Raw genomic sequence first — 12,649 nt, forward strand, 5'->3', positions numbered from 1 at the left:
ACCTGATCTCATTAATTATTTTGGAGCATATAAAACTCAATTTACTAGTTACCTAAAACAAATTCACCCAGTTGTACTTAGGAAGCATCTTACCATTTTCTCTAAGTTAAAGAAAAAAACACAGCGTTTTGATTATAAGTAGTACATAGTGGAGTAGGAGCATCCAAATTATAAGAGAAACAAGGACAAAATACTGATAATAATGTTTAAAAATTACTCAGAGAATTTAAAGCAGAAAAGGATTAAAATGGAAACATATTCCAAAAAACATGCTGGGATATGCATTCATCTGCTGATCTATCACAAACTGGAATTTAGCCAGATTAAGATGGGAATCATAATCCTAAAGTGATCTTGCAATAAACGTTATTATAGCTGTGATCATCAGTTGGAGGAAATGTGATTATAGGACTTGCTGGTAATATCCAGTTGTCATTGGTTAGAAAAATTAAGCATTTGCTGAAAGAGCCCTATGACTGAAGTTGGTATCGCATACAACAAAAAGTGGTATGGAGTGTCTCATGGCACAAAGTAGGAACTGTATGCATGACTATTGCATTATTTTGTGAAGGTGGATCATAGCGAGTTTAAAACTGTAAGTAGTCATTGAAGAAGCAGAAGACACTATCATAAGCACAAATGAAGAGTGCTCTCAGTGCACAGCACATATACAGGTCCAGTGGACTGATTGGACTGAATAAAATATTAATGCCATACAAAGAGGTAGAGAGCACTAACACATGCACAGACGAATAGGCAGCAGTCAGCAGGCACAGGCTATTGGCAGCAATAGAGTGAACTGGAATTCTCTCTCCCCCTACTTTTTTGTCCCCTCTTCCACTCTTTTATGAGCCACAGGACAGTCAAAACAGAGGCCCAGTACTGGGTTGGCAGCTAAAATCACATTTGGGAATGAATGACTCTAAAACAGATTAGTCACATAATTTGTAGATAACTAAACCTAAATCCAGCCTACCATTAGTCTGAACACTCTTATGAGACTTGGACATCTCTCTCTAGTCCCTTTTTGGCACAGGCATTACCATACACTCAGGAACAGTATTCTGGCCAATTGATAGTTGGCAGAAGTCAGCTAGTTGAATACAGCCAATATATATTCTATCCTGCAAATTAATTGCTTGAATCACTTATCCCTAGCAAGAGGTATAGCAAAGGTACTTATCCTAATGCTCTCTGGATCTTAATAAAGATCTAAGGTCAGTCTAAGGATTATAAGAACATCTTAAATTGACTAAAACTGTTTGCACTTTTATAATACATTGCATAATAATAGAAAAGTAGACTCACAGATAGATATTAACTAGAGCTAACTCTGGATTGTCAAGTTCCTCCAAAACCTCCATATAACAGAACTCTCTGTTGCATTATTTACAAAGCTGTTTACAATTTAAGAGCTGTGAAGGGAATATATAGTGTTGCTAGGCTCGTAGGAAATGATTTTCCTAGCCTGTGAGAATTTTTGAAAAATCAAAAATATTTTTTATCTCGGTAAGAATGAAAATGAAAAACTATAATTTCCATTTTTAAATTTTAAAAAATGTTTTACTCAAATCCAATGTTTTATTAATTTAAAATGTTTTTATATTTTTTATACTAGAAATTTATTTTAATAATAAATGTTTTTGCAACCTGAGAAACATTTTTTCATGACAAAGAGGAAATTTGAAATATCCTTTTTTTTTCTGAAAAGAGAAACTGCAAATAGTTTGTTTAAATAAAATGAAAACAAAACAAAAAATGGATCATTCCAAACCTTTCAATTGTCAATGGTTGTTTACTATAGAAAACCACTTAATATAGCCAAAAAATACAATGGATGTTGTGCAGGAAAAGAACCATAGCACTGAGATATTATATCCCTTCCTGAAGGGCACTTAAGATATCGCATAAGTATGATATAGAAAAGTCCATACTTTTTATGAACATTATTAGCAAGCCAAGCCCAACATATTTAACTTGAAATAAGCAAACCTTTACATCCAAATTCAAGGGCACACTGGAGAATGGAAGGGTAAATAACCAAAACTACTCAGAGCAAGAGAAATATCTCTTGGACCTGGGGAAAACAGTTTATGTAAAATTAAACATTGTATTATATTTACACTTTTGGGCACCAATACTTGTCCAAATACAAAATAACTCAGTGAGTGATGAAAGTTATAAAACTGCAAACGTAACCAAAATTCTAGCTCTCTTCATGCTGATGTTATTGCCCATCAAAACAGATACAGCAAACAGTAATAGAACAAGATTACAGTGCAATGTATATTTTCCTGTCAAGTCTACTCAACTGAAGTAGGCAAAGACAATAAAAAAATCTGCAACTATTTATTCAAGTGTTTTAAACAGATTTTGTTAAATTCATGCTTTCTACATTCTCACATAAATGCACATTTTAGTGAATGAGCAAGAATGGTGATTTTCAACCTTTTTTCAACAGAGGACCCCTAAAAATGTTTGAATGGAGGTGTGGACCTCTTTGGAGTTTTTGAGTGGAGGTATGGACCCCTTCAAATTGTAAGTGTAGCCATTCATATACTTTTGATTGACCATAGTCATCTTTCACAGACCCCTTAGACAATCTGTGGACCTCCCAGGGTATGCAGACAAGAGGCTGAAAAGCACTGAGCTAGGAAATACTAGCAGTAGATCTGAGGCTTAAATCACAAGAAATGGTAATGTGCCTAAATATGTGCGACTTCCACTGTATTAGAGAAACAAGTATTGATGGCTAGAAAATGATGATATTCAGAGATTTGCTCTTAGGAATTGGTTTCTAGGTAGAGTAGATATTGCATTAGAACAATGGTACAGGGAAAGGCAAGGGTTAATTGGTTTCTAAAAGTCTGTTTGTGACAAAGTTTCACATTTTCAGTCTTTATGTGGAAAGCTAGCAGACAAACAGGTTGGGGAAATTGAAAAAATGTACCACAGTGCTCTGTAACAAAGATAAGGGAACCTGCAGCATTGACATTAGGTCACAGTGATTAGCTGCAAAGCCCCTGAGATTTCTGAGTTTGGTGAAATGACCAAATTAGGAAGCTGGGCATGCCCAAATTAAGACACTGGTAAATGACCAAATTAAGAATTATGCACGTGATACGTTTCAGAAACAAATAGATACGCTTATAAAATAGAATGTTGTCATAATGTCAACCACAAACCAATCAATGGTACCCAGAAATGAAGAGTCATCAGGAGAAAAAGAATATGAAAGGAGGGATTTAAGAGCAGCACAGGTCACACCACCCGCCTGTCTCATCCACCCCATCGGGGGGGGGGGGCATTATCCTTTGATCTTTAGGCTGCTGATGTCTGACATTCAAGCAAAGAAATCACAAGGTGGCATTCACATAGTGCTTTCTTGTGAACCCCCAGGGACTGGATAATAATTTTGTAATCATCTAGCTTTCTTTGCTTGCATTACTCTTATTTCACTGTGTATCACCAATATTTTGTAGTCAGTCTAATCGTTTGGGTCTGCGTGGAACAAGATATTGGGACTGGGTCATAATTGCCATGCCAACAACTTTCAAGAAAGAGATTTCATAGTATTCCTTCAAGAAAAGTTCCTTTGGATAAACAGATCAAATTCCCTCCCCCTAACCTAATACAGGGGAATGGAATAAAACTTTACCAGTTGTGACTGTTAGACAAAAAACTGTCATTTACAGAATATTATTATAAACAAGTTGATATGCCATTACTTGGACCGCACATTATTCTATAAAGAAAACATGCAATTTGATAGATTTAATGAACAACTAAAACCTGTCAACTCAGAGATAGAACAGTGGAAGAAGTGTAGAAATGAGCTAACATATGCAGGATATCTTTCACAGTGCCTCTTTGGATTTCTCAATATTCTGAATCCAAAAGTGATAAACCATAATTTAAATGGCACAAATTTTAAATTATATAGATTAAATTAGCAATCTGCATATGATTTGTTTGTTGATCATTTAGTGGTTTAATATGAATCCTTTAAAAATAATTATTATATGACTATAGAATCATAGAAGCTGGACTGGAAAGAATCAAGAGTCCAAGCCCCTCCACAAGGAAGGGCCATCCCGATTTCAGGGATTGGATGCAGAGTTTCTGATGTAGTAGAATTAATGCCTAGAAAGAAGTAAAAATCTTTTGTAATTAACAGTGTTGAATGAATGTTTTTGACCACTGGGAAGAAACCTAACTAATAATTGAGCCAATTAAGTTCCTACTAGCTATTTTATGATAAACCTCTATGGAAATAGTTGTGCATTTTTCAGGCAGCACTTTTCTATGCTTGAGGTAAACCTACTAATTACTCATTAGCAGGACAAGGATACATTATTTTTGTAGGTAAGTTTTAAATGACAATTTATTCTGACTGACTAAATAAAAAGACTGGGATACAGTTGAAGGATGAAGTCATTATGGCCAAGGGTGTTTTTGCTAATAAAAATCAGGTTAGCTCCACTCAGCTAAGATTTTCTTGTTTGAGTTCAGATTTACTAAATAACTTTCTACAACAAACCACAGTATATCATGGGGATCTGTAATGTTATATGGTTTTTCTGGTGAAAATAACTTCAACCAAAAATTTTGGAATCTACTACATTGCATTGATTTAAAGGTAACAAGAGATCTTTAAAATGTTGCAAATTACATGTAATTTATATTTCTACCATACCCAAGAATATATAGGTATTATCATAGTTAAAAAGATACTATGCCTGCTTCATTAAAACAGCTGCTGCACTAGTAACCTCAGATTGTATTTTAATTCCGACAGTTAAAAAAAAACCAGATCTTTCTTTTCTAAACCTTCTAGAAAACTTTCTTAAAGTGCTGATTACATTTTAATAGCATGCAGGTATTATGAAATGTGTCCCACTGACTTTCATGGAAGCCAGTAGGACTTGGCCTTGAAGGTTATTTTAGCAGTTTTGAAAATGTTATGCCTGAAACAATCTTGAGTACAGGAAAGTTTAGCACTAATTCTTTAAAATAAAGACTGCTTTTGTTTTTCCCCTTACGTGTTTTCTGCAGAAATCCACTCCAAACAGATCAATGCAATACAACTACATGGAGCTAGATCTATCATCAGGATTTCCAAGACAACACTGAAACCTTGGTTATCAAGCAACCAATAAACAGATGGTCTTGTCATTCCCTATTTTTGAAAGGATGATTCCAGTGATAACATCTGCTAATAAGCCTTTCTAACTATCCTTTAAGAAGTCAGCAAGCCATGGTGTTAGAAATGAAAGATCAAATTGAGTCAGACATACTCTTCTCAAGGTGCACTGTAGCTTTCATAAAGGTAATAGCAAAATGGATTGGATGCTCACTCTGCATCAGTTTATCTGAAGGGCCTTATAATGTGTCAAGGAGGCAGCACATATAATATATGGATTACCAAAGGAATGGAAAAAAAGTGAGGAGGATCGCAATACCAGAACTTTACTTAGATTTCAGTATATTGCGCACATTTCAAAATGCATTATTATCTTGGATGCCCAGGTGGCTATGTTTTTTTTTACTGACACTTTGTATTGTTGGCATCTCTCAAAGCATTAAGAACGATGCCAGTGAATCTGGCCCTTTGAATTCCCAGCAAAATATTTTAGGTTGATAAGGAGGACTGAAATGATCTTTCTCCTCATACTGTAGGTGTTTTGTGTAAGTGGGTATATAGAGCCTATATGGTGAACTTACTGCCCCCAAGTAGTGATGCCATCAACCATGCTATGCAGCTTTGGGTAAGCTCCCCCCTAAACAGGAAGCAATATAACACTTCAGGGGAGGGGAGGGGCATCTACACATGTGCTTTATTCAGAGAAGACTAATTAGCTCTGCAGTAAAGTGTCATCATCTATACGAGTGTTGGTATTAAGGTGCAGAAAATTAATTAACTCTTCCATTAGATAGTATTGTCAGAGTTATTAACTGCAGTGAAAGGCACACAGTCAGCCCAGCCAGCAGGGAGCCAGACTCCCACTTGTCACCTAGCTATACTGCTCCGCACTTTGGGCATTCCCCTCTCTCAGACAGCCCCTCTGCCACCTGACACCACTACCTGAAACCCAGGGCTGACCCCCTGATCCTGATGCCTACCCGCATCTGCTCCACGCTGACTTAGAGTGTTGCTGTCCTAGGCACACATGTAGAACTGGGTTTGCAAACTGGGCCAAAGTTTATTCTATCACCTTAATTACACATGTAAATGCACCCTTGGGTGATGTCATAATAGACTATGACAGCACCAATTAGCCACCGCAAGCTAATTTCCTTCTACTACACTATTGATAATGTAAGGGACAAACACGCTTGGCACAGTGCAGCATACTTAAGGCACCATGGGTACATCTACATGAGACTTTTTGAGCACAGTAGAATAATTCTATTGCACATTAGTGCGGCAGGCAAAACCAGGCACTAATGTGCAGTAGAATTAGTCTACTACACATTAGCATCACCAAAAAAGCATGCACATGCACTAATGCACAGTAGCACCAATTATGGCGCATTAAGGTAGTTAAACTTAATGCACAATAATTATGGCACACTAATGAACATGTAGATGTGCCTCATCACTGGGATCAGGCACCTTGCCAAAGAAATGGTGCCTGACATACAACCAGTGACATCTCTAAATACTATACTATGTAAGACAGGGGTGGCCAACCTGCTGCATGTGGGCCACAACTGGCACAAGCCTCTGCATGTAGCACATAGCATAACGACAACAAGCAGCAGAGTAGGCAGGGGGAAAGGAGATTGGAGTGGGACTAGGGGAGGCTTAATTTGTGGAATGTCTGCCAAACAGATTGGCTCCTGCTGATATTAAGTAACTGAGAAAAGGGGGGGGGAAGTATTAGAAGACTTTGTGCTATCATCACTTTAAAGCTAGCATCCCACCATAATCATCGTAAGTCTCAGTTTGCTATTTCGAGTCATTCACAGAAGTATATACACATTTACACATACAGATAATGTCTTCCAAAGATCTTCAGAAGCACCTTAAGCATCTTGTTTCTACTCGTTTCAATCAGGGAAGGCATCTGGGCACTTCTGAATATCCGTAGACTGTTTTGGTACCTAAATATTTTTAAAATCTGGCCTTAATGCCTAATATCATCTCTATATATTACTTCTGATTAAACACTATAATTAAAGAAAATAGAGGACCCTTTACTTTTGCATTATGATGCAAGACTTAATTATTTCAGTGCTTATAAGTGTAATTATATTACTAACATCACACTTCCTATCTGAATTGCTTGCAACCCTGAACCTGCACTCTCATTACTGTGGTTCTGCGTGGTCACAGAGAGCCATGTGTAGAAGTATCAGTTTTAAAGACTCTTAATATTCTACAGACTTTTGTCAACTCCGGAACATGGGCATCCATTTTCTGTGGAAAGTATTTTGGCTTGGGACACATTTGCAGATCCTATATCACCAGGCAGAACAATACCTCAGAACAACCAGCAAATTTTCACTGTTGTTACATTGCCTGGAATGGAAGGTTCTCAGCATGAGAACTGATGCTGGACAAGGGCAGAGTTTATTCCTAAAAAATGGGCTGTTAAAATTGAGATGTGCTTTTGTCTTTTTTATGTTACTTTCCATCTATTGTCACTAAAACAGTGGTTCTCAAATATTAAGTATTCATCCATTGGTGAATTAAGACAGACCATCCATTCAGTAATTCATAATCTATTACTTAAAGGGGAAAAAAAATCAAACTGGAATCTTGTCTTGTCCCTCAAACCAAGGAGGAGCCAAAACATTGGGGAGAAGGATCAGCACTGAGCTCATCCTCTAGGGATAGGACAATCTTTTCCATGTTCGTATAACTCCTTAAACAGGTACTGTTTCCAGAACTAAGCAGTGTTAAAGCAGGCTGAGAGAAGAGCAAAAATGACTGGAAGAGAAACAGGCAGACAAGGTTCTTTGGGTAAATTTGATATCTTTTTTATGCCAAAATTTTCCTTGTAAGCTTTCAGGCTAAGTCTGAAGTTGTTCCATGTGCTTCCTGGATAGAACAGAATAGAAAGAAAAGAATCCCAAGGCCAGTATACAAGACTGCCAGTCAGTGAAAATGCAAACTGAGGCAGTCAATGGGTAAGAAACAGGGGGGAGGCAGGGATTGTAGACCTAGTGATAAGAGGTAAGCTGGTAAATAGTAGAGAGGTTACCGGGGGTATCGGATGTTAGGCAGGTTGTAATATGCCATAAACCCAATGTCTATATTTAGTCCATGATTTTTTGCATCCAGTAGGTTGATGAAGTGAAGTTTGTAGGTTTGTCTACAAAAAATGTTTTGTAAATTCCCTTTGAGGATTAGAACTGAGAGACTGGAGAGAGTGTGGCTACCTTGTGAGAAATGTGCACTGGCAAGTAATTGGGTCTTCTTGTCTTTGATAGATTTTGCCCTCTGCTGGAATCTCTCCAATTTGTCCACATCCTTTCTGCAGTGGGGAGTGAAAACTGATCATAGTACTCCAGGTGTAGCCTCCCCCGTACTGAATACAGGGGGAATAATGAATTAATTTGACCTGCTGGCAGCACTCCTACTAGTGCAGGCCAGTATGCCATTAGCCTTCTTGGGCATACTGTTGGTTCATATTCAGCCTATTGTCCACTCTAACCCCAAAGGATTTTTCTGCAGAATTGCTGCCCAACCTGTCAGCCCCAAGTCTGTACTGATGCATGAGACTGTTCTGTCCTAAGTGCAGGACTTTGCACTTGTCCTTATTGAAACCCATGAGATTCATTTTGGTCCAATTCTCCAATTCGTCAAGGTCTCTCCAAATCATAGTCCTCCCCTCCCCCTAGCTTGGTGTCATCTTCAAACTTGCTTGAAGGTGCACTCCATGCCATCTTTTAGGTCTCTGAAGAAGATATTGAACAAAGCCCGCCCCAGGACTGATCGCTGGAGCACTCCACTTGATACCAGCAGCCAACTACACATCAAGCCATTGCTTACTACCTTCTACGCCCAATGATCAATGATCCAGCCAGTTTTCTATCCATTTTTACAGGCCAGTCATCCAGCCCATATTTCTTTAGCTTGTCTGTGAGAATGTTGTGGTAAACCTTATCAAAAGCCTGGCTAAAATCAAGGCATGCCACACCCACTGGTTTCCCTGCATCCACAGAACCAGTCATCTTATAAAAGGGACTCAGGTTGGTCAGGTATGGCTTGCCCTTGGTGAATCCATGCTGACTGTTTCAAATCACCTTCTTCTCCTCCAAGTACTTAGAAATAGATTCCTTGTGGATCTGCTCCACAGTTTTTCCAGGGGCTAAAGGTAAAGCTGACCAGTCTGTAGTTTCCTGGATCTTCTTTTTTCCCTTTCTTAAATATGGACACTATATTTGCCCTTTTCCAATCATCTGGCACCTCTCCAATCACCATGAGTTTTCAAAGATGATGCCCAGCAGCTCTGCAATCATTTCAGCCAACTACCTCAGCACTCTTGGGTGCATCCCATCCAGCCCCATAGACTTATATATGTCCAGCTTTTCTAAATGGTCCCTAACTTGTTCTTTCACCACTGCTGGCTGCTCCCCAAACTGTGCAGCCAGCTGCAGTAGTCTGGGAGCTGACCTTGTCTGTGAAGGCTGAGGTGAAAAAGGTATTGAGCACTTCAGCCTCTTCTGCATTCTCTGTCACTGGGTTGCCTTCCCCATTCAGTAAGGGACCCTCACTTTCCCTGATCTTCCACTTTTTACTAACATACTTGTAGAAACTCTTTCTTGTTATCCTTCACATCCCTTGTTAGCTGCAACTCCAGTTGCACTTTGGCCTTCCTGACTTCATCCCTGCATGCCTGAGTAATGCTCTTATACTTCTCCCTAGTTTTTTTTGTCCAGGTTTCTACTTCCTGGAAAGTGGAAATGCAAGGAATGTTTATAGAAAGGGAATTCTCAAGATGAAAATGCAAATATTTGCTTGAAATATTATGGCGATGGGTGATATAAAGAGAATAGATATAGTAGACAATCAGCAGTCACACACATTCAATCAAAGCCCAAAATTATACCATAGGTTACATATCCTCTCTAAGCTCTACCTGAATTTCAAATATTAAATGTACAGAACAAACTGCTTTTTAATAATCTGCAGGATTGTTCATAAAAAATAGGTAACTCTTACAGGTAACAATCCAGAAATATGAACTAACTACATCACTAATGATCAATTGGTCACTCTAGAATATTTGCTTATGAAAAGGGGACAACATGAGCCAAGCTCCACTGCTTTTAATAAAACTAGACAGGTGACTTCAGTAGAGCTGGTGATTTATACCAGCTCAGGGAATATTCTATATCCTTAATGTGATTAAAATATTCATTGAGATTGAATCTTGTCAGAATAAGAGAACTAAGTATAAGAGAACAGGAATACTCTTATCACTTTATGACAACACATGCTCATTTGGCTGTGTCTGTAAATGTTACTTACTTTGTGAATACCATAACCAACTGCTTGCATCACTTAATTATTCTCAGCATCTCTGTATTTTATTTTATTGGATTATACACTGCAGTTGTTACATAGGGAGAAGTATCACTGCCTTATTCAGTGTTCCATAAGGATTAGAAGCCAGTCCACCCTGATGAATGCATTACTTCCTGTACTGATTATGCTGTGTGAACTGTGGTAGTTAAAAGGGCAACACAGGCATTTTGGCTGAATCATGTTAAATACAAAGGATGTTTTGCAAATTAATATTCTCTCAATTTATGTGCAGCTACTGGGACAACCCCCCCTCCCCCCCACAAACTGCTGAGTTTATTTGAAAGATCATAAAAAATGAAATGGTAATAGTTAAACTTGTAATCTATTATTCTCTTTACATGAAATAGTGAGGTCTGGCATGTTCATAGAGATGAAAATTATAAACAACAGCAAACAATGTCAAAAGAATTCTATTTCAAATAAGAATTCCTCATTTGATTTCACCATAACTATTCATCATGTATTCATTTGTTCTGAATGCTTTGAGAGAAAATAATATAAAATTAAGTAAAATATTATGGTTAATTGATGCACTATATAAAAACTTTTTAAATAAATCACAGAATAGACTAATCTGTAATTCCTTTGAAATACTTTTCCTGGATGTTAATGTATTCCTGAGTATATGTAAATAGTCAGATATCATGAACTATTTATGCTATGCTAATAATTTACAAAGGAAATACCATCCTGATTATATTGCCACAAAATGCAATTTGATTATTTAATAATCTCTATAACAGCTAGGTGCTTCAATTATAGTGATTAAGATACAAAACAAAACTAAAACAGTTAATTAAAGTCTAAACAAAATAAATCATTTTTGTATCTTGCCCTAAAGGTGGTTCACTTCAGTTCTGATGGATTGTTGAGGGAATTTTAAAATCCAGAACCCTCCATCACTGAGAAGTTGAGCAACTTCGTATGTGGAGCTTTCCTCTGGGCTTTCTGGGTTACCTCCAGTAGTATGCATTTTTTAATAACACAGGAATGCTGCTGGCCTACCAGAATATGCCTGAAGGCACTGCAGATCACTATGGGCAGAAAAAAAATAATGGCAGCACAAAGTGAAGGCAAGCAGGCATCCATACCTCCTGTCATACAACAGATGCTCAAATTTGTGGCCAAGACAGAAGGTAGTATTGCATTGGGCCACTTGATTGTGGCCCATGTCTGTTTGCTTATGGTGGAATTGCTCAGGTAGTATTGCTGGGCTCTCCAGCCCTCCAGGCTTCCCTGGGCAGGAGCTCCATGGGCTTGTGGAGCAGAATCAGCATGCTTTCCTGGCAGCAGCATGGGCTATAGTCATGGAAGGGGGACCTCCCTCATGGAAGTTCCCTTGACTTCTTGCTTGCAGGCATGCAGGGAAATCCTCTGCAGAGGGATTTCCCCATGCACCTGCAAACACAGTGGAGGGACCTCTGTGTAATCTCCCCACTCTGCACTTTCAGGACCTCACAAGGAACTTCACTAAAAAGGTATTTCCCCCCACACACCTGCAAACATCAAAGGAGGGGACCCAAGTTCCCCCCTCCCTGCTTGGAAATCCCTGCAGAAGGATCCCTACATCTACCCGCAAGTGGGGGAGGAACCCATTTGAAGATACTCCTGCAGGAGATTCCCCCACTCTCCAATGGGGAGTTTTCTACAAGCAGGGGTTCCCTCCCACTTGCAAACACACCCCAAGTAGGGACTGAACAACTGGGAATGTCTATAGAAGTCCCTGGAGTTGTGCCGTAACATATCATCACATAGCAATCATGCTTCACTGAAGATGTTCATTTTCAGCGTGTACCTACCTGAGAAATCAGGACCATGTTGATGACTTAGGTATTCATTAGCAAAAGTTTTTGAAGACATAACATCTGGCCACCTGTTTACTTCTCCCTTCCAACAACAAGTATTGCTTCCATCTTACTTAAAATGAATTCCAGCCACAGTCTCTCAGGTAGCAACCAAGTAAGGCATTTGTATAATTTTAGTTTAATAGAACTGGTTTATAGAACCAAATATTTTCAAACATGTTGATTACAAAACTGCATAAGTATATCTTCCTTAATGGGATAAAATAAACATAAACATTAAATATTGCGTGAAATAAAAATATTT

This window comes from Crocodylus porosus, unplaced genomic scaffold (assembly GCF_001723895.1).
Source record: "Crocodylus porosus isolate Cpor-Errol unplaced genomic scaffold, CroPor_comp1, whole genome shotgun sequence".
Taxonomy (NCBI): Eukaryota; Metazoa; Chordata; order Crocodylia; family Crocodylidae; genus Crocodylus; species Crocodylus porosus.